This window comes from Rhinolophus ferrumequinum, chromosome 2, assembly GCF_004115265.2.
Source record: "Rhinolophus ferrumequinum isolate MPI-CBG mRhiFer1 chromosome 2, mRhiFer1_v1.p, whole genome shotgun sequence".
NCBI lineage: Eukaryota > Metazoa > Chordata > Mammalia > Chiroptera > Rhinolophidae > Rhinolophus > Rhinolophus ferrumequinum.
Genome location: NC_046285.1, coordinates 21,454,891 through 21,463,029, shown reverse-complemented (window position 1 = coordinate 21,463,029; position 8,139 = coordinate 21,454,891). Strand labels below are relative to the sequence as shown.

The 8,139-nt window shown below is 34.6% G+C and overlaps 1 pseudogene; it reads right to left on the bottom strand.

Moving 5' to 3' along the window:
* Positions 1–241: 241 nt before the first annotated feature.
* LOC117038011 (60S ribosomal protein L7-like) lies at positions 242–1,035 on the bottom strand (annotated as a pseudogene).
* Between the last annotated feature and the right edge of the window lie 7,104 nt (positions 1,036–8,139).

The following is an 8,139-nucleotide window of genomic DNA, read 5'->3' as shown; positions in this document are numbered from 1 at the left end:
ATACTTCTATCTTCCAAATATACCTTAATGTAAATCTTTTATATGGACACGCTTGCCTGAACAATAGTACCTCTTTCTTAATCATTCAAATTTTTATCCCTCCTTTTGCACTGTATATAAATGCTTACACTGAATCCCTCCATGTTAAATTGCCAGATATTTTTGCTTTCAATAGATAACTGATATTTCTATTTGCTCTTTATTTGCTTTTTTTTTTCAATTTGAAAGAAGTCACTGTTTATTAACTGACCAGATTACAAAAATAACCATGATTGATATGCATACCTTCGTTCTTCCTTCTAATAAGCCCATAGATCTGGTCTTCCCTGTTGCCAGGATCTCTGCTTTCTACAAAGTGGGTGGTCTTTTTCTTCATTCCATCTCATGGAGAAGGGAATTTGAAGGGCCACAGGAGGTCACGAGCTTTTTTGAAGCATTTTCCTGTAGTATAAATCACATGAATCTGATCTTCCATGCATGATGCCATATTTACCAAAAGATTGATCAATCAATGTATTATCTGTCAGGACAAGTTGTCTTTTGTTGATTTTGCCATAACCACGCTTGTGGATCCATTGATTTACTGACTTCAAGTTTGGGTACCCCCATGTAGTATGTGGTGCCACAGTCCTCAGCACGTTAACTGAAGCCTTGTTGAACTTAACAAAGGTACCATTGAAGATGTGTTGACAGTGAAGAAGCTGGAGCATCTTTCAGACCTGGCTCACACTTTGAAGCCAGTAATGCTAATGACAAACGCTAGTTTGGGTTCCACAGGTACCCAGAAATTGCCAGCTTTTCTTGCCATCCTAGCTATTCGAATCTCAGTTCTGTATATCTGCCTATATGCTTCTTGATAGTGCTTAGCTTTTTGCTCGATACGAGTAAGCTTCCTCTTTGCTTTCACAGCATCTTTTGGGAAAACTTCTTTCTCAGGCACTTGATCTTCAGCTCTGAGAAATCCCTTCACTTTTTCTTAAGTGTTTCTGACAAAGCAGGAAACTTCTTGTTTTCTGTACCCTCCATAGTTCCAGACAGAAAAAAAGCTGCTTTTTCTGTTTAACACTTGAAACCAACTTTATTGTTTCTTTGGGGACAGTTCAACAGACTCAGTGTGGGATCTGCAAAGAAAAACAACTCAGATGGAGTTGAATAAATGGTACTAAACTCTTCACAACTGTGCAGTGCAATACTCTTTGTACTACAATTATAATAAAATTTGGATAGAGGCTTAGGGTAATAGTGGTATAAGGTATAAAATATAGTCCAAAGATTAAAATTCTATATTCTGAATCCTTAATCCAAATAATCAACTTGATAAATTACCTTCACAGACATTTGCATTTCTGGCAACGTTTGGATCTAGCTACTACATCATATTTTTTAAAAGAAAGAATAATAATTTTTCTGTTATAATTAGCTTACCTCTAAGAATGGGAGCATAGACTCCATTTAGTAGTTGCAAATAGGAATTGTATGATTTGCTCTTGCTAATATAGAATAGGCTGTTAGTAATCATGTAGCATGATAGAGGTGCTCTTCACACAGGTGACATATCACAGAAAAGTGACCTCTCCTAGTTTTGGAAAGTGACAAGTGCCTAAATGTGTAAAAACCTATAGTCAACTTTCGAACAGCCTAAAATTAAAATAAATTTAACATTAGACTTAATAAAACTTAATATTAGGCACTGAGAATAGAATGTATATTTCTGAGAAAATAATTATGTTTTTTTTTAGAAGCTAGTAGGCAGTCTTTACTTTGCCCAGTTCCCATGTACACAAATGTCATTGATCAGAGCTTAGTGAAATAACATGAGTCCCCCAACAATATTGGTCATATTGCACTTACCAAGGTGTGTTAACTATGACTATTTGCCTAAAGCACAAACCTGACTCTTTAGTTCACAAATCACTAAATAACGGATGCGTGTCATGATCACATGGCCAATCACATCACATCTGTCAAAGTCTACCGGTGGCTGTTCACTGCAAGTCTGTTAGTTCACACACAGACAGCAAAGGGCATAGTTGTGATACCTTTTTGTTTCCCAGTGATAAACTGTGACATTTTCCAAAAACAGAAAAAAGAGGAAATTAGCTATCAATGATGAAAATGCAGCAAAAAAAGTAATAATGCTGAAAATAAAATTTAAATCAAATATAAATAGAGTTACAAAAGAAAAAGCTGATAGTGGAAATATTGAACTGCCTCTTATCAACATAATCTAGATTTGCAGCCAGAGGAACTTAGTGAAGGCAAACTTTTTGACATAAATGAGGAAAATAGCTGTGAGAAAAAAAGAAGAGATCACAGAGGAAGTGACACTGACAAAAATAATTCACATTAAAAGTCATTTCTCAACATTGGGTCCACAGAGTATAAAATGTTTGAAGCTAATCCAAATGCAGAAAGGACTATGACACTCTGCCAAAGTGTAAAGCAGTAACACATTCTGTATCCTAATCTACATGATAAAAAGACAAGTGCTGTCAAACTATTTTTGGCATTTTTTTATACAAATAAACTTTAATTCTCAACATGTCTAGTGCTTTAAATTTCAGTGTAATGACTGTGTTAATATTAATTTTTCCTTATATAGAGAGAGTTTTTATTATTTTGACAATTTTTTAAAGATCATACAACAAATGACATTTTCCATTGGTTATTAAAATCACCAATAGTCATTTTCTGCACAGTGATTTTCATAGTTTTCTTTTTTGCTATTTGAAAAAATTCTGTCATAAATTCTTCAAATATTTACATTTATATGAATATCTTTCTCTTCTAATTCTGATCCTCCCATTTCTCATATTATACTACTGTTTCTGTCTGATGAATCACTGAGGCTCTCCTTATTTTTTTCAGCTTGATTTCCTTTTATGTTTCAATCTGAGCAACTTTTACTCTACTATTTTTAAAACTCACTGATTTCGTGGCGATTTTGTAGATCATAATATGCTGTCGTACTATTCAGTTAGATTTTCGTTGCTCACATTGCTTTTTACATTACTGGAATTTTCATTTGATTCTGTTCTAATAGTAAATCTGAGATCTCTTATTCTCACCTTCATTGTATTGAGGTTTTCTTTTAAATCTTCAAAGCTATGTCTAATAGCCTTTAAAATGATTTTTTTTTTTGCTAAGTCCATTATTTTGTTGTTTGTAGTCTATTTTCATTGGTTTATTTTTATCCCTGGTGATGGGTCACTTTCTCCTGCATCACTACATGCTCAATAAAATGTTCTTATCTATTGTATGTGGGACATTATGTGGGAATGCTTCCTCGTTGAGAGTCTGGATTTTGTGTTCTTTAATTAATACAGTATTATGTTTTATTGGACATATGTTTGCTTTACTGAGGGACCACCTTCATCTTTTCAAACCTTTATCTTTGTTAAGATGGATCTAGAGTAGCCTCTATTTTGGTGTTGGATGAGACCTACCAAAATATGTGACTTCCTAGGTTGTCTTCTGAATGCCTGGGGTTTTCAGTGAGGTTTCTTCAGTCTGATAGGTCAGAACTCCTTTTTTTTTTTTTTTTTTGAATGTTATTTTAAAAGGAAGAAACAATAAAAAGAATAATAGAAATGGAATTTCCTTTTTGTTCAAGCTAGATGAAAGTAATGAGACTGCTATTTGAACTATGCTGTATCTGAAGTTTCTAGAGCATAGAAGAATAAATTATAGGTGTGGGAATAAGATAATAGCTTGAGACAAATTGAAGCAGAGAGTAATATATTAGATAATCCCGAGTTTGAAAAACAGGTGCTTTTAGTGGTACTTTTCCTGAATGGTAAACCCCTACCAAAAGTTGCAATATCCAAATCTGATTTGCCATATGTTAAAACATTTTAAAAAGATATATTAATAAATAGTCTAGCATAACTAATAAATCCCCACTGTTTTGGACAGCAAAAATATTTTAGAAGTAGTGTGCAATATTCCTTTATGAGTATTAGAGGGTGGTCAGCTATCAGCTACTTTACATGATCCAATCAGACTGAAACCTCCTTTATAAGGGCTTGGTGATAGGGTCAGGGAGGTAGGTGTCCCTTGACAGAGAGCAGTACAGTGATGTGCTACTTAACGACAGGAATACATTCTGAGACATACATCCTTAGACAATTTCATCATTGTGTGAACATCACAGAGTGCACTTACACTCACTAGATTTGATTATACAGCATACTACACCCCTAGGCTGTATGGGATAGCGCATTGCTCCCAGGCTACAGGCCTGAACAGCATGTGACTATACAAAACAACATGAGATTAAATCAAGCACAAGAAAAAATGGTGCAATTAAGAAATGCTGTAAACATGAGGTATAGGAGGCTACTGCCAGCAGAACACGGTATGCTGTTTTATAGCAAACATTTTTTATAAGGAGTACACTCTAAACTAACAAAAAATTATATCGTATAGTAAATACATAAACCAGTAACATAGTCATTTATTATCAGTATCAACTATTATGGACTATACATAGTTGTATGTGCTATACTTTACGTGACTGGCAGTGTAGTGGCTTATTTACACCAGTATCACCACAAACATGTGACTACCGTGTTTCCCCGAAAATAAGACCTAGCTGGACCATCAGCTGTATGTAATGCGTCTTTTGGAACAAAAATCAATATAAAACCTGGTCTCATTTTAATACAAGACCGGGTCTTACATAATACAAAATAATACTGGGTATATAATATAATACAATATAATACACACGGTAATGTGTTGTGCTACAACCATTGCAATGGCTGCAATGGCACTTGGCCATAGGAATTTTTCCACTCCATTATAATCTTCTGGGACCACCCTCAGTTATGCTGTCCGCCCTTAACTGAAACTTCCTGTGTGGCACGTGCCTGTGCTGCTGAAGTCTCTCACATCATACTTACAAGTATTTCCTCCCCATCGTAAATAAAAATATCACCCTCGGTCCAAGTTTGCATTTCTACTGGAAACTATGGGAAATGAGATCCATAACATAACCTTATTATAATGTCAGTACTCTGACAGTTTTTTGTAGCACTGTGGTCATGTTTCTATAGGAGATGGTGGTCAACATGTAATTACGTTAAGAAACTGCTTTTGTGAAAGCACTTACTTTCTAGAAAACTGTTGAGGGGGTGTGGGGTGAGATCTCACTGAATTGTTATTGTATTCAACTAGCAGAGAATTTGAAATAGTTACACCAGAATGGCCTCAATTATATTTTGTCTGTTTGTTTTATTTGGTAATATATTTGGATCTATAGTTCTTCATTTTTTATTTACAAATGCCCATCTAAAACAAAAGCCCAACTTGTAAATTTTAGAAACATTTTAATCAACCTGAAAATTACAGGCACATTTTAGAAGTTAGAAAACTTACTTAAAAACCAAGTGAAACTACATAGAACATGGCATGATTTGAAATTATTAAAAATAATTTTATATGCTTCGGAAGAATCAATAAAACTAAGATTTGTGAATAAAAGCCATCATGAATATTTATCATAGTGTTACATAGACAAGGCAATGATTTTTCAAAATTAAGTAATATTTCCTAACTTTTCATTTTTTAACAGTAGGTATTATAATAAAGATAACAGAAAAAATAAAAAGCATATGGCTCTTCATGATATGCACATATATGTGTAATATATGCACAGATACACACACTTAGACACATACGCATGGTATCTGAACTTTTGCAGAGGTGCAGAGTTAGTGCTCATATTTATATTGTCTCTGTTGATTCAACACTGTGGAAGCTGAATATTTCATACAGAAATGCCTAATGCAAACTGCACGCTTCTGTGTTATTAATGAGTGTGTAAAAGAAAGAATTGGAAAATGTAAAACATCTCCATAAAGAATGCAGGGGCAGGTGGTTTATTTGTCCATGAAATAAATCTTTAATTAGTGCTCTGGAATATAATTTTACAAAACAATATTTGTTCCATCTTTCCTACCACCGGAAGAAAACGTATTAGGTTGGTGTAAAAGTAACTGCAGTTTTTGTAATTACTTTTAACCTTTTAAACCGCAATCACTTTTGCACCAACCTAATAGCAAACAGATCTGCCTTTATCTGTCTAAAAAAAATTATTTCTTTATATACTGATATATCTGAATATTTTCTTAATGTATCATTTTATCACAGCCAAAAAACTCCTGACACACATACTTATTATTATACTCTTCTTATTGAGTATGCATTTTAGCCTGCCTTTTCCTAAAATTTAAAAAACAGGAGGCCAAAATAAGGGTAGAAAATACCATCATGTCTTGTATGCCACATCACAACATGGGGAGAATTAGAAAGAGAGAAATTGAAGGTGGAGGAGACACAAAGTTATAGGTTAAGAATTTCAAACGAGGTAGATACATACACCTTAAACAGAGTAAAGTGATTTGGTATTTTTGAAATGAGACAGCCGATATAGATTAAGTTCAACAAAGAAGTGTATTTCAGAAGGTCAGAAAGATTTAGTTGTGAGTTATCTAGGAGCAAGGGAGGCAGAGTGCAGAAAGCCCAGTAGCAGCCAGCATTAGCAGTTGTGGAGATAGGAGTGGGATCCGTTTGTCTTAGACACGGAAACAGGAATTCCAAGATCGGTCTTCAGTTTCGATCTGTGTTTGCAGGAAGACTGTCAAGTAGCCCCAACTGTTGAGTAGTAGAGGTGTCAGAATTAAGTCAGACAATCAGAGAAGTGACTCCCATTGAGACTGAACTGGAACTCTCAGATTCATGGTATTCAACTATTGGTTTTGACCGCAGGTCCTTCAACAACTCTAGGTGAGACACAAGCAATTTGTTACTGATAGTTTCTATAGTTTTTATTTTTCTATCGATGAAAATACTTCTAAGCTTATTGACATAAAAATACCAGTCTTTCTTATTCTTATTCTAATATGCTTTCTGGGATGGAAGAACTAGGACTAGAGTTCATTACAGCTACTGGAAATGCTCACGGCAAGTGACATACAAGTGAATCATATCTGCGATGTTCACATGAAGTAGAAAAAATAAGGCCACAATGCTTTGGTTTAAAGAGCGGAAGTAAGAAGCGGAAGGAGTTATGTTAACATCTGGTAAAAAATTGCCGTTGCAAGTAATCAACAGGTTTTATTTTTTAAATTAAACACTTTATGAACCAGGTGCTATAATGTGTAAATAAACGAACAACATGTTCTCTGCTCCAAGGAGTTTATGATCTATCAGAGAGTTAGGAGTCCACAGAGAGCTGCTTTGCTTCTTAATGCAGCCCCATGTTCTGAGAGCATCCGAGGGATATGCACAACTACAAGCCTTGCTCTTTCTTGGGGATGGAATATGAAAAGCAAGTGGTTTGAATCCTGATGATGGAAAGAAACAAAGTACAGTCAGACCTTTCAGCCAATTCATTACTCTGAAGGTGTAGCTAGAAAGGCAGGCAGAAACATGGTTACATATGCCTGGCCATATAACCTGAAAAATTTTAGTTTCCTCATCTGTCACATGGAAGCGGTTTTATTTTTTTGTTTTTGTTTTTTTCACTTTGTAATCTAAGGACAAGAGATAGGCTGGCAATATTCCTAGTTTTTCCAAGAGCTAAGTACTTCATTAGGCAAACATATACTTTAATACAAATGTGTTATAAGATGGAGAGTGAACGGTTCAAGAAGTGGCACCTATGTCCGACATTATAAAGGCATTGATTTTTAACCCCGTGAGAGGCCCAAGTAAGAAGTTTGTACAGCAGGTCGGTTATTGGCTTATGCAGGGACCTTCTTAATTCATTCTATCTGGTTCCATTTACTCTATTCTCCTTCTCCTTTATTTCCCTATTATTCTTGCTTCCCAATTGACGGTCCATCTTCCCTAAGATAAGTTCTTCAAAATGGAACTAGAAACATACATGATAGTTTGAGCTACACACAATAAAATTCTTCCTATAGTCATCCATTGATTCTATTTAACTTTATTATTACCTTGAGGATAATCTTTCTGATTGTTGTCCCTATAATAGGAAAGAAAGACAAGTATCAGTGTAACATTCATTTGAGTAGATAGCAATAACGACATTGTTTAAGGGAAATCTGACAGATATTTCAATAATAGAAAATTAAACAATATAAAAAATGCAGACACTCTATTTAAAATGTT